Here is a 26,838-nt window from a genome sequence, read left to right as displayed (position 1 = left end):
CATTTCAAACCACTTAATACAAAAATCTTGTAAAAATGATAAATTTTCGGCAAATAGGTCGAAATTTCGCATGTCGGCAAATCCCGACAATGGCAAGGAAATCGAAAACGCTTATGTCGGAATATGCCGACATCGGCACGGAAAGAGTTAAATGTCCTAACTTACTTCAGATCTGTATTGTAGAAATTTTACATTTTAGACTTTAATCTCAAAAAAGCCTGGAAGTCAATAAACTTCTCCCAAATCGAAATATCCAAATAAATAAAGTAAAGATACACTCTTTTTTATATTAGAACAATTTTTAAGAACAATGACACTCAAAAATGCCAAAATAGGAACAATTTTAGAACAATGCTGAGTTTGGAATAATAGCTGAATTTTAAGCAAATTCTGTATCAGAAAAAGATAGAGGGTAATAAACTTAAAATGCTCCAGTTTTACCTCATAGATAAGAACACGATAAGAAACAGATAAGAACAGATAAGCCTCATCAAAAATATACTGGTTCTTATAAAAGTACGCTTTTTCAAAACGAGGTCACAAAAAGTTATTTTTTTTCAGCTTAAGATTAATAGTGTATTGTATCAGGGCAGAAAATAGTGATGCCACCTGCGAGCATGAATTTCCTTTCTCGGATACATGTTTTTTTTGTAAGAACATCCAACATTTTTCAAGCCTTCAGATGTTCTTAACTTCTCGGGTTACAAGCCTAAAAATGTTCTCAACATGTTCTTATTTTCAACAATTTTTGAGTATTTTTGTCCATTTTCCCAAGAAAACAGGTGTTTTAGATTCCATAAAGGCTTAAAATGTTCTTAACTTGTCCTTAATATTTTGGCCACCGAAGACTTATTTTCTTATATAGTTTGTTCTTATGAAAAAACTCGTTTTTTATTTTCATAAAAAAACAAATAAATTCACAGAAACATGACAATTCTCACCTGATGATGATGAATATGATGTCACGTGTTATTGTAATCAAAATGGCGCTAATTGATTGGCTAGTTCCTCTGCTTTGACATGTATCCTACTGATGACTTGGGGACATGACAAGTCAAACGGAGTTGCACTGAAGAAAAAAAAACAAATATGTATCTGTCTGTGTTTATTTAGAATGTACCAAATTGTCTTTTTTGGGTATCTCCTGCTTAAGACAACTTTTCTTAGTGAAAACTTTTACATGAGTATTTCAATTTATTTTGAGCAAAAGAGATAGGGGGTAAAAATATAAAATATAAAATATTCTGATGTTTTCATTCCAGCTTTAATTGGATGAGTTGAACGTATTTTTTTCGACTATGGCCAGCAGAGCGCTTAAATGTATACAGCATTATAGACACACAGCCACTTTAAACCTGAAAAGCTACTGATTTCTCTACATATAAGCGGATGCAACGAATTTTACTATCACGCAGGATAGTGAGGATAATGAAGAAAGGGAGGACAATGAGGATAGTCGAGGATAGTGAGGATAGTGAGGACAACGAGAATTAAGAGGATAATCGGGACAAAAAGGATAATGAGGATAGAGGGGACAACGAAGACAATGAGGACAATAAGGATAGCGAAGACAATAAGGATAGTGAGGACAATGAAGATAGTGAAGACAATGGGGATGATGAGGACAATGGGGATAGTGAGGATAATGATGATAGCGAGGATAGTGAGGATAGTGAGGATAATGATGATAGCGAGGATAGTGAGGATAGTGAGGAAAATGGGGACAATAAGGATAGCGAAGACAATGAGGACAATAAGGATAGTAAGGATAGCGAGGATAGTGAGTAGAGTGAGGAGAATAAGGATAGTGAGGATAATGACTGAGGATAGCAAGGATAATGAGGATAGTGAGGATAATGAGGATAGTGAGGATAATGAGAATAGTGAGGATAATGAGCATAGCGAGGATAATAAGGATAGCTGTGAATGTAAACATGTGGTAACCATGATACAATTCGAAAGCATGGTGCCGTGATGAAATTTGCCATTTTGAGGGGATCCATATTGGGGTCCATAAGGCGGTCCATATTGAAATATAGACTTCTGGGGGGTCCAAGTTATGTCCTTCTCCTTTGATTTTCTGGAAAATTTCATCCCAAATTACTCCGAAACCTATATCATTGGAACCCTCATGGAAAAATACGTCATTATTGAAAATAAGGTCCATAAATTCTTAAAATTGAAGAAGATATTGCGAAAAAGATGTTTTTAAAGATATCTGAAAAGTCATACAGGTACATTCTAAAAAAACCGTCATCTACAGAACGAACTTTATCAGAACATAAAGACTCGAAAATATCAAGAATAAGTTAACATTTTAATCCTTCACGGACTCTTTTTAAGGAAACCGAACAAGTTAAGAACATTTTAAGGCTTTAGGATATCATACTCGCAAAAGGGTGAAATATAAGGGAATTTTAAGAACATTTTTAGGCTTAAAACTTAAAGAGTTAAGAAAATACGACGAATGCTTTGAAAACTGCTTTGATATACTGTAGGTAAAAAATATACAAAAATTTGAAGAAGTAGATTGTTACGACATTTCTTTGATTAATGACCCTGAATTTTGACAAAAATATGAGAGAACAGCATATACGTCTCTCGCCCACCTGTATGCATAGTTCCGCTGTGAAAATCATAAATATGCGAAAATTGAATCTGCTAATTTGATAGTTCCTTATATCATTTAAATAAATTTATGATCTACATCTGTTTCCCCCCTTTGAACTCACCTAAACTCTTTTTTATTTGAACAATTATATAAGAACAATGAAGCTAAAAAAATGTCAAAAAAGAACGACTTAAGGACAACCCTCAGCCTGGATTAAAGTCTGTCCAGACATAATTGGCAGTGGAAACAAGAATGCCTGTAACTTTTGATAGTCAAATATAATTATGGAATTTTGTTTTGCTTGTTTTAGAGAATCAAAAGCGCTATATTTGAATGTATTTTTGATTGAAAAATTCGCGAATTTTAGTGGTTAAATTTGCGATTGCAAAAATTGAGCTTTTTTTCTACTTATGCTATAACGTTCATTTTTACATTAGTGGTAGTTCAACCTTAGGTTAAGAAGTTTTTTAAATTTCAAGGCAAACAGAAAAGTCATTCGGAAGATATGGGACCCGAAATACCCCTTGGTAGCACTTTTCTGTGAAATATCGAATCTCCAACTTATTACTAAAAACGGGGATTATGTTATCTTTTTTGAACAGTGAAATTAAAAGTTGGAAAATGTTAAGTGTTGGTGCATTGGTATTATTGGTATCATTGATTATTTCGAAACGAAGTGAAATCACAGTATAATTGTTTTTATTGAAAAGATAAGCATGAACTTATATTGCCTTTGTTATTTTTAAGTCATTAAAGAACTTTGCTAATTCCCAAAACACTAAACACAGTTTGGCTATGAGGTCATTAAAAAGATCGTAAAATGTGTTATGATCGAAAAACTGTTTTATCAATCATATCACTACCCCCGTTTTTAGTAATAAGTTGGAGATTAGATATTTCACAGAAAAGTGCTACCAAGGGGTATTTCGGGTCCCATATCTTCCGAAGGACTTTTCTGTTTGCCTTGAAATTGAACAAACTTCTTAGCCTAAGGTCGAACTACCACTGATGTAAAAATGAACGTTATAGCATAAGTAGAACAAGAGCTCAATTTTTGCAAACGCAAATTTAACCGCTAAAAATTGCGAATTTTTCAATCAAAAATACATTCAAATATAGCACTTTTGATTTTCTAAAACAAGCAAAAAGAATTTCCATAATTATATTTGACTATCAAAAGTTACAGGCATTCTTGTTTCCACTGCCAATTATATCTGGACAGACTTTAGTTAAATTTTAGGCAAATTGCGGATCAAAACGGTAATAGTAGGAAATCATACCAGATATAACCCAAATTTTTCCCAAAAAATTAGAACATGATAAAAACAGGATAAGAACAGAACAATTCGGGTTAAAATTGTCAAAAAAAATAAGAGCAGCCATGCCTCAGCAAAAATGTGCTGGTGGTTCTTATAAAAGAAAGAGCGTAGACAGTCACACGTTACAACCACTACCTCACTTCTGAGCTCACTGTCAACGCAGATTTGATCACACAAAGTACCGAAACTAGCTAACTAACCTATCCGTCGTGAATGTAGCTGTTATTTGTCTCTAGCCTAGCTAACTAAGCCCGTATTCACAAGTCTAAGACACGACTTAGGCAATACAGCGTTTTCGGCGCTTTAAAGATTTTTTATATTTACGGATTTGAAGTTTGCCATTGAATACTGTTATTCGATCACAACTAACTTACCATCAGATTTATCCTAGTGACTGAATAAAACTAGCTTAGATTTCTAGACTAATTTTTCTCCTCATTTAAAATGTTGCTACTTCCGACAAGGCGTGCGGTTTAAGCGCCATATGATCGGATACAATATGAAACTTCTATATGGTACCCATATGCAGAAATTTTAATCCGACACGCTATAAAGCTCTGAAGGTCGGCAAAATTTTCAACTTCTGGAAGGTTTACATTACAGAATTTCCATAGACTGCGTCAATGATTTCGCAGTGGAAGGCCTGGACCGAAACCCTAGTAATTCGGGGATTGGCGGTTCAAACTGAATATTTTCAACCTTACGTGCAAGAGTAGTTGAACCCGAATATAGATGTGATACATCGGCAAAGAGACTATCATTGCTCTTCGATGGGAAATTTTCCCCGCTCCCTTTAAAGCTTTAGCTGGGGCGGCCGCCAATCCGCCATCATAATATCAGATAAGATAAAGTAGGAAGACAAAGTGAAGCTGGGAGGATTAATTTGACTGCCTTTGAATCGGAACAATTTTATGAATACAACGAGGCTCAATCTAAGATTTAAATGTCAACCATCAGCCTAAAATGGTAGAATTTACAAGCAAATCAACGATCAAAAAGTCATTCAAATCTGAAGGGTTGAAACGTGAAAACAACAAATTTGTCATAAAAATAAGAACAGCATAGTAAATTGATCAAAAAAACTTTGAAAAAAACTTACAGTTACAAAGAATAAGTACAAATACAAAAGAAATACATGCAATATGACAAAACCTTACGTAACGCAAACATCAACATTGTGACGTCATGACCCTAAGCTGTCGAGCGCACGACATTCGCTAGGGACATAAAACGGACGGATAGTTATGAATATAATAGGTATCAGGTAATTAGCATTGTCATTCAGAGAAAAATAATAAAAGAAACAAAAGAACAAAAGCATTAACTACCTAGACATTTGTTTTTTTGAGTTATAGCCGGAACTTACTACTAAAGCAATTAATTCTTCTTGAAAACCCGTTTTCATTTATAAGAATTCATGTATTTGAAAAGTCTAAACTTGGGTTGTGGTTGAAGTACTACTATCGTTATACATTCTTAATTTTTTTAACAATCTGTCTTGAAACCTAACGATAACAAGGAAATCCAAAGGTCTTTGGGTCCGGGGAGGCATTTATGCAAAATCGGATACGAGGACGTGCCGCTGGTCAGGGTCACTTTTTAAGGCTCAGGAGATATCTGACAGGGCCCTAAATTTACTAATTTTCAAGATGTGTATCTGACAGGATCAACTTTTGTTTATTTAGGACAATCTCAAGAGTGGAAGTTAGAAAACTTGTCAGTTTTTCGTCTACTTTTAGTATTTTTTTTGCCATTTTTCAGGCTGAAAATGCGAAAATCTTTCGAATTCTCACTCTAACAGGACCCAAATTTACCAAACTTTTATATCTCACAGGCTCCACTTTTTAAACTCCAGCGGCACGTCCCCGTCCCTTCCATAAGTCAGTGCCCCCCCCCCCCCGTGATGAGGTTCTCGGAAGAAGTTCAGGCAAAACTACTTGTGGTTGATTAAGTTTTTTTTATTTTGCAGGAAAATTCCTTTTGTGCCAAATATTATGGCCATAGTTGTATCCAGGTTTTAAGAGTCAATGGACTCAACGATGTAAAAATAATAGATAACCAACTTGCCTTGATTCTCAAAAAACATCCATGTTACGGTTGTAAAAATATTAATGACATTTTGCATCGTAAAAAGTGCAATTAAATAAAAGCTTGCCTCATTTGCAACCTTCTATTGGACAGAATCGATCACGTGATGTATATTTTTCTAAAATTTGGGTTAGAAAAAGTGTATTTTCCTATAGGCAGCCTCACAGAAGGAATTTTTTAATTAGATATTATTGTTCTATAAACATTCATCTGTTTATTTTGTATCATGCAACCTATCATGCACTTTTTATACGTGAGATATCGCATTTCAAATCACACATATATTTTTCAGATAACAGCATTTTATGAGCGTTTATTTATCCAGATGAAGATTAAGTGGTATCAAGCCGATCCGTAGTCAATTTGTCTAAAGATTGGTATCTTTATCTTTTGAAAAAAATTCCAAAAGTTGCAGTAAATAACAATTCAATTTTCTATCATTTCAGTGGATGTAAAAAAATGTGTCAAAATCTAGCTAAAAGCATAACACGCACTGTACACAGAGCTTTTTAATAGAGTGCTCATTTCAATAGGAAAACAATGGTTGTTCTCTTGGGAGAAGTGCCTTCTAGAGGTAGTTGGTTATCTATTATTTTTACATCGTTGATGGACTCGATGTCAATAATTCTCCTAAAAAACTAGATTCTTATAAGTTAATAAACTAAGAAATACCGACGCTCTTTTGTTCTACCTCCCATTGTTCTCCAGACATACTAAATATATAATCTCAAGAGGAACTTTGCTCATTACTATAATTATTTTTATTGTTATATTTTACGATCTTTTGTTCGTTAATTACTTTATTGTTACTTCTTGTTTTGGTGTGGTAAAATGATTTTTCGTACAGTTACTTTTCTAAATTCAACCTAAATGGAGGTAAGTTATTATTGAATAGCCTGGAAAATTGTATCAAATATTTTTTGGAATGAGAGTAATGTACAGTTTCGCCGCTAACCGCTACAAAGCCTGTTGTCTGATAGACATTTAAGTACGATTTTTATATAACACATTGATTACTTTTTAAAGCCATTTACCATGGGTTAGGGTTCATTAGTGCACATTCGAATTGTGTGACATGCCAGGGAGTTTTTCTCACCGAGGGTATTTTTAGGTCGATTTCCCAGCGATTGAGAATCAAACCTGGTCTGTGTCGAGGGGTCTCGGTAATTTAAAATTATGTTATACTGTATAATAAATGCTGACTCTAATTGGTTTTAGAAGTCAACACTATAAATAGACAAATAATCACGGTGTTTAATAAAAATAAAATAAAATAATTATCTTAGTATGGTTTGTTTATAGTTCATCTTTAAGCATACTCTTAGATTTAAAATATACTAGTTTTTAATTGAAATTTACAATAGAAAAGTATTGTTTTCGCAATTAAATAAAATAATAAATCACAACAGGGATGACCATTAAAAGAATGTTGTAAAACAGTACATTTAAGATTAAATGAAATAATGTAATTTCTAAACTTTTTCATTTTACTCCATATAATTTTCTAAACCTTTTTACTATAGTCATTACAATTGAAATTGATATGTATTCTTTTTTCAATTACTCAATAGGACTGTTAGCCCCTGGTTGAAAATTACCTTTGTTTTTCAATATAATCATTGTAGGAATATTTTAAGGATTAACGGACGCTTGCGAAAGGTTTAGAAAATTTAACCAGAAATACTCACAAAGGGCTAAGGGAGTGGTCAGAAAATATCAGCTGTGGGTGTGGGATGGAGGATACTAGGGGGGGGGGGGGGGGGGGCTGGCTGTAAAAGTTTTAGGGGTGGGGTTCTATATTAGAAGTGGGTACCAAAAATATATACTTTCTAACCACTCTAAACAACAAAATAAAAATAAACTAAAACGCTAAGGATGTTTTTTAAAATTGTGTCGAGGTTCTCATGAAAAAGATGTAGTTTTTTAAATGTCCTTAACATATTATATGAACGATCCGCATTTTCTGACAGTATTTTGCCTGAAATAGCCGTAAAGAAGAAAAGAATATTCTAAATATATTTTTTCTTTAAAGCTGAAATAATGAATTAGCTCTGGTTTAAAATTCCGGATAACTTTTCTTTTTATAATCCATTATTCAATAGTCTTTCCTCTCCAATCTATTATACAATACTGTAACAACATTCATACTACATTCATATAACATTCTTAAATTTTCATAACATGTTAAAGCTATTACAAAATTCTATTTAAATTTGACAATAATGTAACATATAATTGTTTGTTTATGCCAAAATATTGTTGCAGCAGCAATTATCGGAAATTTGTTTGATGTCAATTATCAAAAGTAAAGCACAAAATGACAAATAAATATAATGTAACTATGAAGGGTTTGAGATTTTTAAAGGCTGTTGATTTGATCTGTATTGTTCTGGTGGATAAATACACTTTATTAAATACTTATATTCTGCTTAGTTTGAGTAAAGAAAAACCGATTTAAGTTAATTTCATACCTTAAAGTTTCATGCCATCCAGGATGGCAATCTTCAGTGAAATAAACGTTCTATAAAAATCTACAATTTTCTACTTATTCTGTAAGATTTTTAATAGGCTCACGTCCCCTCTAAATTTAACTTCTAATTGGGTAATTGAACCAAAGCTTTTAAGATATCTATAATTAGAATAGCGTTCATAAACTTCTTGAAATTGCTAACTGTCCGGGGATTTTAAATTCAATGGAGTTAGAAAGTCGCGTGGGTTGACAAAAATAATCCCTGGTTCCTATTTAGCATCACGTACTTTATGTCATACGAAAATCAAAATACTTTAAAGGTATTATTTCAACTATTGTTCTTCGTCTAATCCGAAAATAAGTCTTGCTGAAACAAGACGTTTGAAGCTTCTTCTTAACAGTTATCATGCTGACGTCATCAACGTTTTGATTCAAAGAATAATAAACACATGGTTTATTTTTAAATCATTACAACTTATTCTTTCATTCAGAACTACTGTATTAATTCGAATAAACGCCCCCTCCTGAAAATCAAAGAAATTTAAAAAACGCTTGGGCTGTTTATTCGAAAGTATTATGGTATTATTCTAAAATATTCAACATTTTAACATTATTGTATTCTAGAGCTCTGTTCTAATAATGGAATATTAACACATAATTTCATTGGGCTTTTCCAGAAAAAAACCCTGTTGAGGAGGTCCAACCTTTTGTGACCTACCCCCTTTGGAATTCCAGGCAATTTTAGGATCATACCCCTCTGGAATTCCGAATTTTTACAAATTTTTAATCATTACCCCCTTGGAATTCCGCTTATTTTTGACGGATTTTCGTCTACCCTTATGGAATTCCACTGCATTTCAAACCTTACCCCCTTGGAACGGAAATGCACGATTTTTTTCTGGAAAAGCCCATTAGACCAGCAGAAATTTCCAACCAACTTGGGTTGATTTTTTTCATGGAAATATCTTTAAACAAGGTGATAAAGAAATTTGAAAATGTGATTTTAGTGTTTTTCAGCCTTTTTGAGTGATTTTAGGCCAAAAAAATGAGTATTTAAAAAAAATGTTGCAATTTTTCTTTACGAATTTGTTTTTACAGTTCATCATAATGTAAATGTTGAATAATCTTCTTAGTCACACAAATTGTAAAACGACATGGGAAAAATTGTCATAATGCATAATACTGCGTCAAATCACTTAAAAGCTGGGCCAAGAAAAATCAATCGTCAAAAATACTTGTTTTTATGCAAAATGAAATGTTGCAAAGAAAAATGATTCAAAAACGGCATCAATATTTACATAATGAATATATTTATAAATAAAAGAACATAAAGAAGCAGAAATGAGACCGAATTAATTGCTTTGTGTATGAATTCTGTTTTGTCATTTGATTGATGGTATTTAATTATTGCAACAATTGAGATCTAATACAAAGATACGTAATAAAGCTGCTTGCCAACCATAAGTCATAAGTGTCAAGTGATGATGCAGTAAGATTTTTTTTAAGAACAAAGGTTTCACTTTGTTTTTAATAGGCTAGCAAATAATAGAATAACTCTAGCGAATTCTACATTCTAGATTCTAGATTCCAGTGCATTGATTCCAGATTTTTGGCACACCCCTGTCTCAGTGCCCCGGTGGCATGATTTCAGTACATGATTTTTTTCAGTACATGGTTCAGTACATGATTTTTTCCTACGTCACTGCAGTAATCAAATTTTTATTGCACTCATTTGTAATCATCCTAAATGGCTTGGGAATTCAAGAACTGTTTTTTATTGTCGCTGTCTTTATTCAATTTATATCTCAATTCACAAATGAGTGCAATAAAAATTTGATTACTGCAGTAACGTAGGAAAAAATCATGTACTGAAACCATGTACTGAAAAAAATCATGTACTGAAATCATGCCACCGGGGCACTGAGACAGGGGTGTTTTGGCTACGGCATATTATGTACGTCGGATCGAAAAGCTATTAAGTACAACTTTTTCAGTTTTAAGCCTAGAAAGGTTCTTATTTTAACTATTTTGTAATTATTTTTGTAAAATCCTAAGAATTTGGGTGCTTTCAAAGTGCGAAAAGCCTTAAAGTGTTCTTAACTTTTTGGTGTTTTGGCCACCGAAGCCTATATATGTTCTAATATAAAAAAAAGCGTATCCCAGGAGTTGTGTAAAAGCGGTGTAAGGGTGGATTTGAAACTAAGAGGGAGATCAGTTTCAAGATTAAGTAATGAAATCAATTTGTCATCAATTATATCATTCATTATAAACAACATTTGCTATTGTTACCAACGTATTATCATCTACAATTTTTTATAAGAACAAGTTAAGAGCATTTTAAGGCTTTACAGACTCTAAAACACGTGATTTCTTAGGAAAATGGGCAAAAATACTCACAATGCGGTAAAAATAGGAAAAAATTGAGAACAGGTTTAAGCTAAAAATTCAAAAATTTAAGTACATCTGAATGCTTCAAAATTTTTTGGATGCTCTTATAAAAAAAATAATTTAAGTATCAGTCATGGTCGGTTGAATAAACAAATCAATAGAAACACAATCATCATCAATCAGCATCATTATTATCATTATTAGAAAAGGAATCTTTAAAACTGTCAAATCAGTTGCTTTTCATGTGGTGATTGATACGGTAACATTCTGACATATTTTAAGGAGAGAGGGAAGGAATGGGGGTGGATAGAATTGGGGGTTTTGATATAACAACAACGTAATGTTGTTTTTGAAGTTTTGTGGTACTTGCATTATTTTGATGACAAAATATTAAAGTTTTGGCGAATTTTAGTTGCCATATCCGCTAAATTTCCATTAATTATTTCAGGAAATTGAGGGACCGCTATTCCAGTACGGTATTTAGCTTTTTGGACATTTTCAAGCATAACGTTTTACTTAATAGCTAGACTTATAACTTTGTTTAAAAAGTTTCCCAAAACCATAGTCACTGGTATGGAAGGCTTTTGTTTCTTTTTATTGTTAAGAGATGGAGCTTATGTACCAAAATCGATTTATTTTGCAATTTTTTTGATCATGTGATTAGAAAATAGACCAATTCCAATATGATATTTTGGTAACGTGATCAAAAAGTATCCAAATCGCAACTTTGTCTTTTGTTTGTAACAAAAGAAAATTGAACAAAACGCTAAAACAATACATTGCCAGACCGGGGTTTTTCATAATGACTATGGTAAAACTACAGGGTCGAAACATTTGGATTACCCGGGATAACCGGACAGATTTTAACGAACATTACACGCTTTATCCTGTCTTGACCTGTTGCCTTGATTATCAATTTTCTTTTAGCAAAATCATTTTTATTAACCTGTTCTTTGTTTACTCATAGAAATAAGAGACAAAAGAAAAATTCAAATCATAAAACAAAAAGGAAACTTAAGAACACATTATTATTGTACTTGTAAAAGAATACATCGAACAACAACAACAACAAAAAAACAAAGCCAAAAAGTAAACATTCCCACGACATCAGATCCAAAGTTAAGGAGACATCATAACCGAAATTCAAAACGGGGAATTTAATTGCACATATCAATCGCTGTGCCAACACAACGAAGAGCACAAAAAGGAAAGATATCCATTCCATACTAACTTGGGAGATGAACGACATACGAGCTCAACTAATACAACCAGACCAACAACGAACAGCAACTCCGACTCCGACTCCGACTCCGACTCCGACGACGAATAATCTACGACATTGTTTTCACGTCAAATCCAAGAGTATTGACGGTGGCGATATATCACATCACAAAAGGATGAAATTCTCACCTCCATCACCCGTTGAATTAAACGCTAAAGGTAGTTTTAACGAACTCGAAGGCATCAATTCAAGTCTTTGCGAAGGGTATTTGTTTATACAAAGCAAAGCATTATGGATGTTCCCAAATCATTTATGGAAGAAAAGATACTTCACTCTCAAAGGTGATGTTTTGTTTTTCACTAAAAGTAAAGGTGATTTGATTTTTCAAGACACTACACCTGCAATTGAGATTGAAGCTGATACAGGTATTTACCCTGAGGAAAACTTAAAAGGAAAATCAAAATATTTGATCCGCATCTGTAAAGGAAAACAAACTTTCACACTTTGTTCTGAAAGTGAAGATGATCGAAACACATGGTTAGCCTGTTTACTGACTGTTATCACACAGAAATATGTAGTGAATTTCAAGGCTGGTTTTTACAAAAGCGTACGATTGAACTATAAACCAAATAAAGCGAAAACACACCAACGACATTCAAGTTTTATTCCGAGAAAGGCACCAGAAGACGGCTTTGATCCAAAATTTTCCAGAATTGACGAACGTGGTTCAATTATAATGAGCCGCACTGAGTCTTTGTTTGAAATATCACCGTCACAGAAAAAAGAGTTTCCGTTCCATGAGCGCCAAACTAGTTTCGTTGAAATGCAGTGAGATGGCTAAATTTACAATGTAAAGATCGGCAGAGATAGAACAATGAATTTGAATATCAACGACAGATACAGAATTAAAGAATCTGAAAGCTCTGCAGTAAATAATGTTGGGTTGGACGCGATTTTGACTGTTTGTAGTACAGTTCAATCAGCTAATTGACACAGCATGGCTAGTTTAATTAATTGACGAAAACAAATATGGATACTAAGCGTGTTCATTTGGCATGTTATGGTAATATAAAGTTTCTAAAGTTATTTTGATATGACAATTTCTTATTGGTCATAAAATGTAACGTATGTTACATCACAACTTCAAATGTGTCGCATCCGACGATGTTTATTACATATGGAAACTTAACTTTGCTGACGTAAACAATATTAAGTAACTTTGAAAGTATATTGGAAACTTTTTAACGAACTTTTGACACGATTTGGTGGGAGAAGGGAAAAACCGTCTGACATTTCTTCCTTCTTCCTCGTGGGTGATTTTAGAGAAGAGAAACTAGATTCCAAGTTTCTAGAAACCCTAAGAAAAACAATGAGGAAAAGGAAGTGAACAGAATTTATGACATCTTTATTGATAAACAAAAGTTGATGATGGAAAAAAAATTTGAATTTTTTAAAGAACTTCATGTCTGGGTATTCTGAATATAATGGAGAAGAAAAACAAGGCTTGTTAGCTGGATTGACAATTTTGTGCTTTCAAAATCTAGCGGATTTTGCTGTCGGATACTACCTACCAAATTCAAAAATCATAAAATTTATCTATGATTTTAACGAGTAAACTTAAAAATTGCGTGTTTTAATTAGATTTTTTAAATTCAAGGAACAGGATCTTAAAAAACTCGTTTAGGAATCGAAAAATGATGGCTGCCGGATAACAATTAAGATATTTCTGATGAATTATAGCGCGGAAAAATGAGACAATAGATCATTAGGTAGCGGTCATTAACTAAACCCATCCCTTCAAAAAATGTTTAATGACCCTCTTGAGGGGAAAGAAATTACACATTTTTATAAGGATGAAAAACAATAGAATTTAATGAGTGTTCTATTTAAGGGATTTTAAGCGGTTTGGCATTAAACGTATTTGAAAAGTGTTGAGTAGGATATATTCGAATACCTTTGAAATGAGTTTTTTCTTTTCATGCCAAAATTTCGAAATCAATTTCTAAAAACATTACCCAAATTTTGAGAAGCCATTATAGGATTTTCATAACAACACAATTTTAGGGAATCGTAAAAAAAAAGGGACAAAAAGGAACTTATAGTAAAAATGCTAGATAACAGGTTTTATTAAATATTTTAATGACAGTGTTAAACTTGACATGCTTGTGCTATTTTGGATTTCAGAAGAAAAAATATAATACAACAAAAAAGGGTCCCTGGACCAGTTTTCCTTCTAAAGGGGGGAAATTATTCATGTAAATATAATATGCTTTTATAGTTATAAAACTAATGCAATTAATTTGTAATATAGTGTAAAATATAAGATGCCAAGAAAAAAGTAATTATATTTTTCTAATATTATGATATTACGTTATTATCTTACCTTGTAATTAAAATCATTATAATATGGTTTTTAATGTAATGCTAGGTTTGATAATAAGTGTAGGCTTACCTCTAATTATATCATATTGGAATGTTTGTGTATAATATTCAACTTGTTTTATAATACATAATATTTATGTATTATCTTATTATATTTTTTGTTATTATGATAAAATTTGAAATAAAATCTTGAAACTGAAAAATAAGAAAAAGCAAAGTCATTGATTTTCCTAACGAATAGCATAAAATAATAAGCATATTTGAATTTTCTTTTTCAAAGAGGTCGTTGACTCGAAGCAAGGAATTTGAAATATTTCAAATTCCTTGCTCGAAGTCATTACCTAGGTTCTTAACCCTTTAAGTGCCGATGTCGTATATATACGACATGGGCTATATAGGAGGGCGAAGCCCTCCTGTAATGCCCAGTTTGATTTAGAAATCGTTATTTTTGGTCGAACTCGTAGGAATTAGATTGTCCTTTATGGTCAAGCAAAAAAAATTTCAAAAGTGAGTCTTTCCAGCGAGATTTTAAGCGAAAAAGTCAAAAAAATGCAAAAAATTGACAAAAAATCACTTTTTTGAGATTCTGACCGTTTTTTGACTATTTTTGGTCAACGAGTGATCCAAGAACCTCCAAATTTGGCCCTGATTTACTTTATTCTGTCTTCTAGTGAGTCGATTTGAAGTTTTACCACTGGGCACCTTTCCATCAGTTCAGTCAGGTCCGCGCAGCGAAGGCGCCCAAAAGAAAGAGGAGACTCTAAGCTATCCAACGAGCTATATACGAGCTTCTAATTCATTCTAGATCAGAAGATATAAGCCCTTAAAGTTTGAACTAGCAATTTAAAAAAAAAAACTTAGAAAAAAGGACCCTGGCACTTAAAGGGTTAAAACCACCCATTTATTTGACTACGCTGTAAATTAGCAAGTAGTATTTGAAGCAAAAAAGACAAAAAGTTTCGCGAAATGAAAAGCAATGTTTTGAGATATTAAACCTATCGAAGAATTCAACCATGAGTGCTATAAATTCATTCGTGGATCAAATTTCTATCAAGGCCAATAAAATTTGACCCTAAATTCCAATCTCTAAATTGACAGAAAAAAAACACGTGGAAAGTTTGATTGATAATGACAAGTTCATGTTTTTACACAAAAAGTGTATATTTTATTACGTGAATCCTGTCACTCTTATTTTTAAGTAATTTTTTTTTGACGAGGCCAGACTGTTGAAATCCAGCCGTTCCAGGCTCGGCATTGTTCTTAAATTGTTCTTATTCTTTCGAATTTTTGAGTCTTATTGTTCTTATGAAAACACGATGTACATGTACTTTCTTAATAAGAACATTATGAATGACCTTATAAACATTTGGAAATCTTGAAGCCTTTAAAATCTCAAAAATAATAATCGAGGCTTAGTCATAATTTACTGGTTCTTAAATGGTGTAATGATAGGGGGGTTTGTACTTTTACGGTGTGACGGGATTGGCCCTTTTTTAGTACGGTATTACGGGATTTGACGAAAAAAGAGACGGGAAAACGGTATTTTAAAATCAGACGGTGACGGTATTTAGGTACATTTTTGCCCTGTGCAAGCCGGTGTGACGGTGTTATTATTTTTTCAATTTTCGGGATTCCGGGATTCAGCAAAAATTTTGACGGGAAAACGGTATTTCGAACCCCTACAACCCCCCCCATGATAGACAACGCAAACTTCCGAAACTTACAAAGGAGAGCAGAATTTCGTCACCAGTTCAATGAGCCTAAAATGAAGAATTTCTGACAAATGAGATCAGACGATATAATTTCGATATCAAATGCATGTAACGAGGACTTCAATAGATTTCCCGCCTTTTCAAGGATTTTTATCCAAGTGTAGATCCCAGTATTCATTACACGTTTCTTTTATTAAAAAAAAACTATATAAGAACATAAGGCTTCGATGGCCTAAATGTTAAGAAAGTTAAGAACAAATTTAAGGCAATTTAAGGCAGATTCTAAAACACCTGAATTCTTAGGAAAATGGACAAGAATACTAAAAAATGTTGAAAGTAAGAACATGTTAAAACATTATTAGGCTTAAAACTCAAAAGTTGAGAAGGCTTCAAGAATTTTGCATGTTCTTATTAAAAAAAGCGTGTATAGCGCGGAGACTTTTTAGACCAAAGCGGGAAGTTTTCATAAAATCATAAAGAAATATTATAAACAAGCATATTACATAAAAAGGCTTTCGACATGAGATGAAAAATGACTTTTCATGTAGATAATACCGTCCTGTCGGAGTCTTTTCGGATCATGGTTAAAAAGGCACGTGGGTGTCTTCTCGAAAGCAGATATAACACCAATGTGACGAAAGTTGGAAAGAAAATCCAAAAGGAATTTCATCTAGTTACGGAAGAATTTCATCAGCTAAAGATTAAACATAAATTGCAAGATCAGGAGTGTTTCGGCGATATGATGAAATCAACCCACCGAAATTATTTCTTAATATGTACTACTTGTGTTTAACTGTAAAGTACCCTTCAGTAGTAAGATATTTTATAGGGCCCCTATTAATAGAATAAATTCCCAATTTTCTTGGATCTACAATAAAAAAAATTTATAAAACTCCTCGAACGAGTCTCTATCAGTAGGTTCGTCTTGCAAATCCTGCCATTGTAACACGCATGCGTAATTTGTCGTTCTTTTAAACCACATGCAGTTAATTCCCGCGAAATTTGTCGTTCTTTTGTCTTTTTTCTTTTATGAAATGTGTCGTTCTTTTTGCCTATTTTTAGTAATACAGGATTGGTTACTTAGACCTCCTCCTATGCGACTCGAGTCGTAAAAAATAGAAGGGTCAACTGGGTCAAAAATATGACCGAGTCAATGGGCCAAATTAGAACCTTACCGCCTCCGTCGCTGAAAAACACACATACATAAACTCGGTATTAAATTCAAGTGGGGGGGGGGGCGCTAATTAATTTTTCGAAAATCTTCCACCCAGGACATTATTATTCCATTTCCCCGTTTATTGATTTATAGGAAATTTTTTTTTTGAAAGTTCTCTCTTTTGTTCTAATTCTGCTGTATTATTAGCCTCGTTTTCAAAAAATTTCTACCCAGGACATTTTTTCCCACCAACCCCGCTTATTCATAGTCCCCCGTTTATTAGGTACCCGAAAGTATGTAAAAAATATAAAACACCCCTGTCTGTGAGAGGTTAAATTCCTATCAATTCATGGGGTAAAGAAAATCTTCAGCGTTTGATGGTTTAAATTTACCATTATCAACTAAATAACTTAGTCTGGAATCTTAAAATAGTTCTTTTTCTATAAGGGTGACGGACAAAATGAAGCTTTTCAAATGGAGTGAAAGTTCAAGATATTTCATTACCAGGGCGACACGTTACCATACACGTTTTTATAAGAACAAATTATATAAGAACATAAGGCTTCGATGGCATAACCATTAAGTACAAGTTGTAAAGAACATTTTAAAACTTTGACGACTCTGAAACACCCAACTTCTTAACCCTTTGAGTGCCAGGGTCCTTTTTTCTAAGTTTTTTTTAAAAAATCGCTAGTTCAAACTTTAAGGGCTTATATCTCCTGATCTAGAAGGAATTAGAAGCTCGTATATAGCTCGTTGGATAGCTTAGAGTCTCTTCTTTCTTTTGGGCGCCTTCGGCGCCGCCCGATTTAGGAAGGGCGTGGTGGGCGGCGGCCAAGGGGGGGGGTAGGTTACGGAATTAAAGCAGTCAGGCCCGCTGCGCGGACCTGACTGAACTGATGAAAAGGTGCCCAGTGGTAAAATTTCAAATCAATTCACTAGAAGACAGAATAAAGTAAAACAGGGCCGAATTTGGAGGTTCTTGGATCACTCGTTGACCAAAAATAGTCAAAAAACGGTCAGAATCTCAAAAAAGTGAATTTTTGTCAATTTTTTGCAATTTTTTGACTTTTTTGCTTAAAATTTCGCTGGAAAGACTCACTTTTGAATTTTTTTTTGCTTGACCATAAAGGACAATCTAATTCCTACGAGTTCGACCAAAAATAACGATTTCTAACTCAAATTGGGCATTACAGGAGGGCTTCGCCCTCCTATATAGCCCATGTCGTATATATACGACATCGGCACTTAAAGGGTTAAGAAAATGGACAAAAATACTCATAAAATGGGGAAAAAGAACATATTAAGAACATTTTTAGGCTTGAAACTCAACAAATTAAGAACAGCCGAAGATGTTCTTATAAAAAAACGTGCATGCAATCACTCTTGATGAATTTCTAACAGTCCTTGAGTTAGTAGAGAAAGAACGTGCCAACTTTGAAGATCTTACCACTTCAAAATGTGGTGAAGGTTTGTGTTAAAGTGGCTTCTTCAGATAGAGTGTGAGATAATGTGGTTTCAAGGATGGATTTGTTGCCAACCAAAATATAAGAGATAGGAATTTAAAATATTGAGTGGGTCATTGCAGTCGTGTGCCAAACGTAGAGAGATTGTGTTTATGTATGCGAAAGGCCTGTATATACATGTTTTTTATATAAGAACATGAGGCGTCGATTACCAAATTATTAAGAACAAATTAAGAGTATTTTGAAAATAAGAACATTTTAAGAACATTTTTAGGCGTAAACTAAAATAGTTAAGAACACCCGAATGCTTCAAAAATTTAATTTATTTAAGCTTGCTTTGGATCCTAAGAATATCGTAAGAATATTTCAGGATGATTTTTCCCAAAAAGTTAAGAATATCCACGATGAAATGAAACAGCACCATTCTTACCAGCCGACATCGTCAAATCCAAAATATTGTTCCAATTCAAGGTTAACCTGAACGAAGCATGGAAAGAAGGACCGCAAAGATTCCAGCAACCAAACGGGGTAGAAGGGAGCTTTGGACTTCAGGACTTCACATAACCACTTTTTTCTAAGTAACCTTATAATAGATCCTTTCTGCATTGCAGAAATACCTGCAAGGGGAATTCATTCATTCCTCCCTTTTTTAATAAATAGATCTCCTATATATCCGGGCTTAATTGAAGCGAAATCGCATGTTTACTATGTGTAACTAAAAATTGTATTTTCAAGACTAATATCATAAAAGTCAAAGATTTAAATACACATTTTTTATAAGGACAAACTATATAAGAACAAATGGTCTCGATGGCTAAAATATTAAGTATAAGTTAAGAGCATTTTAAGGCTTTCCTTTTAGGGACTCAAACCCGGGGGGGGGGGGGCTCTCATATGATCTGGCCTACGTCATGTGCCGCGCTTAAGGGTGGGGTTTTTCAGCATCCCAAAATGCACTGTAAGGGTGTGTTTCTGTGAGATTGCACTGCAAGGGTCGAATTTTAAAACAAATTCAAAATAATTGTTAAAAAGAAAGGTTTTTACTTCTCGTTTGTTTGAAAAAATTTCTATTGTCCGATAATTACGGCTGACAAGAATAATTTTCTCAGTTTTTCTTTGAAACAGAAAATTTCCCAAGCTTCTTCTTTCACGCAGATTTACAGCTGAGAAATATAGTGCACTATAAGGGTTGGGTTACAAATCAAGAGAAAATGCACTGAAAGGGTACCTTTTCAGTCATATTGAACTGCACTGTAAGGGTACGATTTTGAAAAGCAGATTTTACGCGGCACATACCGTCGTTTCGAAATCGAGTGCCCCCCCCCCGGGGACTCAAACGACCCAATTTCTTAGGAAATTGCACAAAAATACTCATAAAATAGAGAAAATAAGAACATTTCTAGGCTTGGAACTCAAAGTTAAGAACATCCGAAGGCTTAAAAACTTTCGGATGTTCTTTTAAAAAGAACGTGTATGAAAACCAATATCACACTGTAGATTCAATTATTTTCAATATTTGACCTTTGCTTGTTTTCTTGCTTAGAGTTTAAGTAATGACTCAACAAGACAAGATGATCTGGGAAAATGCAGCAAAGTATGTAAATGAGCCGTTTCCTTTTATTTTTTCCTGATGTAGTTCGTATCATATCGTCCTATATCAAATTTTGTGCAATATTTGCTTAACTGACAAGTGTGTAAATTAAGCGTCATGTTTTTTTTACATTTTCGCAGGGTAATCTAAATATTAAGCTTGTAATCATTGTGTCTGTTCTACTCCGTTATTTCAATGCTCCTAGGATACACATTTTTTCCTAAATGCTTCAAAAATTTTTGATGATCTTAACTTTGAGATCTAAGTCGAAAATGATCTTAACATGTTCTTATTCCCACTATATGGTGAGTATTTCTGACCAATTTCCTAAGAACTCGGGCGTTTTAGATAGTTTATACGTTTTAGAGTCCGCAAAGCCTTAAAATATGCCCCCCAAATAATCTTTTAAAAAATAGTTATTTTGCAAAATGCAAAGTTTTTCTTTTTTAGTTTGTCATAATTGTCTTTTAGCATGTTATGAGTGCATTTTCAAGAAATCTAGAGCTCAAATTTTCAAAATTTCCCCCTCGGGTCAAACCATGGTTGGCCCTCGCGGTGTCACTAAACTTCAGCCCCCCCCCCCCAATATGAAAATGCTTCCTACGGCACTGTTCATGATATGCACCATTGCAATGTCTTCTGACATTATACCACGTGGACCCAATAGCTGATTGGTTGTAAGTGATGTAAACGTTACGTTATTGTGGAACATTACTAAAACTGCATTTGATCACTCGATTGATTCGATTAATTGGATTGGTCGAATTTGAAAAATAGCCCATTTAATTTTCAGACCAGAACTGGTCGAATACCAATAGTACAAATACCAATAGTATCTTATCCAATCCAATCAAAGAAAAGGGACTAGTATTTTGTTTAACACTTCCATGCTCATCTATTGCTTATCGAGGTTTAAATTGATTCTATAAACCTTACTTACATACCGTGAGTGCCACAGCGTACGAATATTACATTAATTTCAGAGAAAGCTAACTTGTGGTGATTACTTACAGAGTTAGGAAATTACAATGTATAGCAATGTGCCCTCCCGGTTATTACCATAATGGCTTTATGGCAACTCCTGAACTTGGGCACAGGATGTACGGTACGAGTACGGTACGAGTTAGGAAATTACTCAGAAGTGTCCGTATTTTACAGAGAAGAAGTTTCAAATAAGGAAGATTATAACACAGTCAGCATTACTATCTCTAAATTAACCAGAATGTGGAGGAAGTAAGAATTTATCAGAAATGGATGAAAGAAATAAATCAGATTTCTTGACTTGTAAAATGTCGTAAAAAAAACCGGAAAGAAAAATTGATTTTTTGCCGAGTAATCATGATAACTAGGTCATTAGGCATAATTAAAAACACATAATGTAATTTCATGCTAGTACTTACTGCAAAACTTCTGGTTTCTTTTAACACCCACTTTCACTGATTGAAATATTGGCCGCAAAATTGATCAACTTTCTGCATAGTCAGCCCTCTATCGTTTTTGACCTACAATTATAGAATTTGTAATACATGTGACACAACTATGATTTATCTCAAAATATTTACAGTCGATGTTTTACGCGAATTCACCCCTCTGTCACAATCTTACTAGAAAATTTGACCAAAATTTCGTCTCTCGTGGGAAAATTACCCTACACTTTTAGTGAGAGCCACTATGTTCTGAAAGCATTCTTCGTGTGCACAGAGTTGTTAAAAGCAAACTAATTTTTTTAAATGATCAATTAGGTCCATAAGATCACAAAAACGAGTGGTGAGAAAAATTTTGACCATTTTGCTGGTCCCCGTGTGACGTCATAACTTTTGTTTGGGCTTGAAAATGAAAGTGAAAATTAGAAGCCCATATAGGGCTGCTCAAATGAAAGATATTTATCCAAGGATTGCAAAAAATATCATAACATATACCTGAAAATCAATATTTGAGAAGCTATAAAGGAAAATGGCTTAAAAAATGACGTCATCGATGACGTCATCGGCAATTAAAAAATCATCGAAATCGAAAAATTTTTGTTTCGTTTGAAAGAGGACCATCTAGTGAACAAAAAATATTACTACAAAAAAATCTGAATTTCTCCTTATAAGCCCGTGTCAGCAAATTTGTAATTCATTAAATTTGCCTGCGAAAGGTTAGCTTCGGGCACGCCCAGGAATCTTTAAAAAGCTTGAGAGTCAAGTCAAACGCATTCTACAGAATAATTTCCTATCAAGTGAAATTCAAAGTTTTCCATAGTAATATTTTTGTTCCCAAGAAGGTCCTCTTTCAAATGAAACAAAAATTTTTCGATTTCGACGATTTTTTAATTGCCGATGACGTCATCGATGACGTCATTTTTTGAGTTATTTTCCTTTATAGCTTCTCAAATATTAATTTTCAGGTATATGTTGTGATATTTTTTGGAATCCTTGGATAAATATCTTTCATTTGAGTCATATATAAGCTTCTAATTTTCACTTTCATTTTCAAGCTCCAGGGAAAGTGATGACGTCACATGGGGACCAGCAAAATGGTCAAAATTTTTCTCACCACTCGTTTTTGTGATCTTATAAACCTAATTGATCATTTAAAAAAGTTAGATTGCTTTTAACAACTCTGTGCACACGAAGAACATTGCAGCTCTCGGGCAGCTCTCACTATTTCAAACCCACCGGGAACTTGGCTTTGATTAGATCTCCATTTGAAATTCAAACGAAAATCCTCCAATCATCCAACAATTCATTTACTGGATTTTTCGACTTAGGAACAATATAATTTATATCCCCATTGGGAATTCGACCGACGGGTATGTGCGGCGGTTAAGGGCATGTTTTTCAAAATATCAGAGACGCACTGTAAGGGTGGACTTCTGATAAATGTACTGTAAGGGTGGAAATTTCAGCAAATCTGGGAAAAAAATGCAAATCTTTGCTCGAAAATCTTGATTTTTTTGCTCTAAAAGAGTTTAAAACCGTTTTTTTCTGCACTGTATAGGTTCGATTCTAAAAGCCAATTTTTTCGCCGCACATACCGTCAGTTGGTAAACCCACTCCCCCCGGGAAATTTTCATCCCATCAAGGGAAAAACTCTCACCAGGACTGTGAAACAGGGTGTCTGAATAATAGCCGAATAATCTAGAACCTTTAGATAGTCTTTTTATTGAACTACGACCAGGGATTCTAAACAGGAAACTGTTCTTAAGGGTTTTGACCGACTTTCAGACAAGTTTATACAAAAATGTTCTTACAACAAACCCACATTTATCTAATTTGTACCATAATGTATCTCACATATATCGTAACGTAGTGCTCTACGGTAAAGGATCTTGATATTTTTGTATAAATCGGCTCTGTTTGCAGACAAACGTTTCGGGAAATTTAACAGACCGTTTAAATTGACCATTAGAATTCAACAACAAATACAGATATAGAATTGATGTATTAATTGGGAATTTAATTTCGGGAGTATTATTATAGTTAGGTAGTTAAATTGACAACAAATGCGGGATTGAAAGAGTTTCTAGACATGACAAAGATCGGATATTTTAATTTCCGGCAAAAATACCAATTACAAAAATACCAAACTAATTATGGTTTCCTTTGAGATTATTGTTCATTAAAATCTCCTTTTTTTCTCGAATTTCACAACATTTTAGCTGTGTTTATTTCTTGAAAAAAGTATAAATTTAATCGACCACAAAATGCCATCAATTATAGAACATGGGGTAAACGCTTTCCGGTCATATCACTACAAAGTCGCAGTCAGATGTCTAATAAAAGTTCAAGGAAAAGTAAAAAATACCCGGTAGAATAATTGTTTAGAATATTCTGGAGTCAATTGAATTTAAATGATGTGTGTAAGGAAACAAGAAGCCGAAGCGGCATGAAGTTCAGCGACATTGGAATAGTCGAATGTTTGTTCGCTGATTATTACAATGCGCCATTTCCTCCAAAATGAACTTGAATTGACAAAGCGAAGGGATAAAATAAATAAAATCACCGTAATTTTTATTCATCGTTTCATGGGCGAGTTCCCTTCATATAAATTGGCAGTGGACTCTCACTAATCTACACGTTTTTTTTTATAAGAACAAACTATATAAGAACATAAGGCTTCGAGGCCCAAAAATTTAAGAACATTCTAAGAACATTCTAAGGCTGTGGAGACTTAAAAACATGCATTTTTCTTAAGAAATTAAAGTCAAATCAAAGTCAAAGTGCTCAAAAAATGCTGAAAATAAGAACATTTTAAGAACATTTTTAGGCTTCAAATCCAAAAAAACTAGGAACATCCGAAGATTTTTGACGTTCTTATAAAAAAAAAAACGTGTAGTTCTACAAACTTTTCCCATTTTAAAATCTTTTTCGTTCACGACCGAGGGAAAAAATAAAAATGAAACTGTACTTTTAGATAAACAACGGTTTGGTCGCTGAAAAATTTACCAAATAAGGCGAAATATTATGTTGTTTCTCTCTGCGTTGGAAAAAAGCCTTGGCGTCGTCTAGTATAGGCTACTCTTGCACTAATGTTTACGAAAACACCAGGAACATAATCGTTACAAAACTGTTGCCATCATGTCTACTTCTGACTGAACTTTGCTTTTTGATGATTTTGATGGCGCTGAGTCCAGTGAAGTAGACTAGAGGATTTCACCATCTTGGATTTTTTCACTTTTATTTTCAAAAATCATACGAGAACACCAAAACAATGAAACATATTTTAAAGACTGGATCTAGTGGACTGGATTTGCTACCACCTCAAGCAAAAAAAGCTATAAGTGGCCCCCGTGCTAGGGAATCCCAAACTGGTAAAAGACGTCATAACAAGGTCCAAATAACATTCATATTTCGTTAGGTGCATGAATGTTGAAACAGCGTTGTGTGCCAGCTGGGGGTAATACTAAAAGCGGCGATGACTAATATGTACTAAAAATAGGGTTAGATAACTGCTTCAAAGAGCGGTGTTTGGCAAAACAAATTTGGAAATAGCGAACAAGATATCAATTTAGTGTCGTCTGGTGTTTGATTTATGATGGTTTGAAAAGGAAAAACAACTGTTGTACAATTTTCAGGCACCCCTGGTGATGATATCAATCAAGAGTCATCAGTAATTGAAGCCTGTATTTTGAATATTTTTCATAAAAGTAGATTTTATACAACCTAAGAACTACAGAGTCAAAGTTTTTAAAGATCAAGTGTGTTCTTGACCGAAAGCGAACCTTTAAATCGAGGATACGACAATCATGGGGCTTTAAGCTAAGAGACACAATGGAGTTCAATCCCAACCGAAATAGGCGTGGTGGAACCGGTACGAATCATGAATTCGGGAGAGATAAGGATTAGTTTTAAGTGTCTAGAGATAAAGTAGAAAGAATTATTACCTTTCTGGAAATAAAATAAAATATGACAAAAGTGACATCAAATTTTTAAACTAGAGTCATTCATCAAAATTGAACAGCAGCGTGTCAGCAAAAGAAAAAATTAAAGAAACGCCGCAAAGAGATGCCTTAGCCGCAAACAAATTGGGGAAATAACGAGTTAAAATTGCTCTCTACATTTGAAAATTTTTACATGGCACATTTACACTTTTAATACACGGGTTTCGAATTAAATCTGGCGCGAGAGAAAAAATCAAGTAATAAAAAGGAGCGATAAGGGGAAATGCCTTATAAAAGGTTGATAGATTTCCTTTCTTCTCTTTTGAAAGCCAGGAATTCATTCAAAAGATGTTTTTCTATTTTAAATTCAATAAAAGAAATATGATTATGATTAAACGATTGACTTTTTATTTTAATGTTTTTTGTTTTCATAATGACCCATAAAGTCTGTCAAAATGGAAAAATGAGCTAAAATTGCTTGATACACGGCCAATTTTCGTTCTGTATACTTGATATTTTTTCGTGCAAATTTACATGGGATCAAACCTAAAGCTAAGCAAAAATTTAATTCGAAACCCGTGTATTGAATCCATAATGAAGGGCGAGAATGAAGGACAAATGTGCGTTTATAGCCTTTCATTAAATATTGATTGTACAACGTCTCATTTTAAAGGGGGTAATTGAAGGAAGAAAATTCTTTACGAATTACTCAAAATCCGAAAAAATCCGGTACGAAACCTTACGGGGAATTTTTTTCAGACCACTGTCTCACTAATGGTTAAAAACTACAATCCTTCAGTTGGAAGGGTCTTAAAATCACAGTCAGCTAAAATTTCCTCTTTTAAAAGGATCAAAATTTCTCCAGAAAGTCTCCAAAGCTAAAATGTCAAGCGATCATTTTTGATTCTCCTAGGAGTCGGGATTTGAAATGAGTAATCCCAGTGTATATAGAACAAAATGGCAACCTTACAATTTAGGATTTTTAATTTAAGGGCTGAAAATTTGAGGATAGGAATCTCATAACATACTTGTTTAGTCCAAAGTTTTTAGAAAAAAAGTAAAATAAAT

General features: G+C 33.6%; 1 long non-coding RNA gene across 1 annotated transcript in view; it reads right to left on the bottom strand.

Annotated features, from left to right (window-relative positions):
• Nucleotides 1-956: 956 nt before the first annotated feature.
• Nucleotides 957-26,838, bottom strand: part of LOC136816720 (uncharacterized) — a 28,497-nt gene continuing 2,615 nt past the window's right edge. Inside the window, exons 2-3 of the long non-coding RNA XR_010847975.1 lie at nucleotides 21,806-21,907; nucleotides 957-1,069 (exon numbers count right to left, since the gene is read on the bottom strand). This is a non-coding gene — a long non-coding RNA (uncharacterized lncRNA). The remainder of the gene's footprint in view (nucleotides 1,070-21,805; nucleotides 21,908-26,838) is intronic.

Source organism: Clytia hemisphaerica, unplaced genomic scaffold, assembly GCF_902728285.1.
Source record: "Clytia hemisphaerica strain Z4C2 unplaced genomic scaffold, Clytia hemisphaerica genome assembly, whole genome shotgun sequence".
NCBI classification, from domain to species: Eukaryota; Metazoa; Cnidaria; class Hydrozoa; order Leptothecata; family Clytiidae; genus Clytia; species Clytia hemisphaerica.
This window is presented reverse-complemented; position numbering and strand designations above follow the sequence as displayed.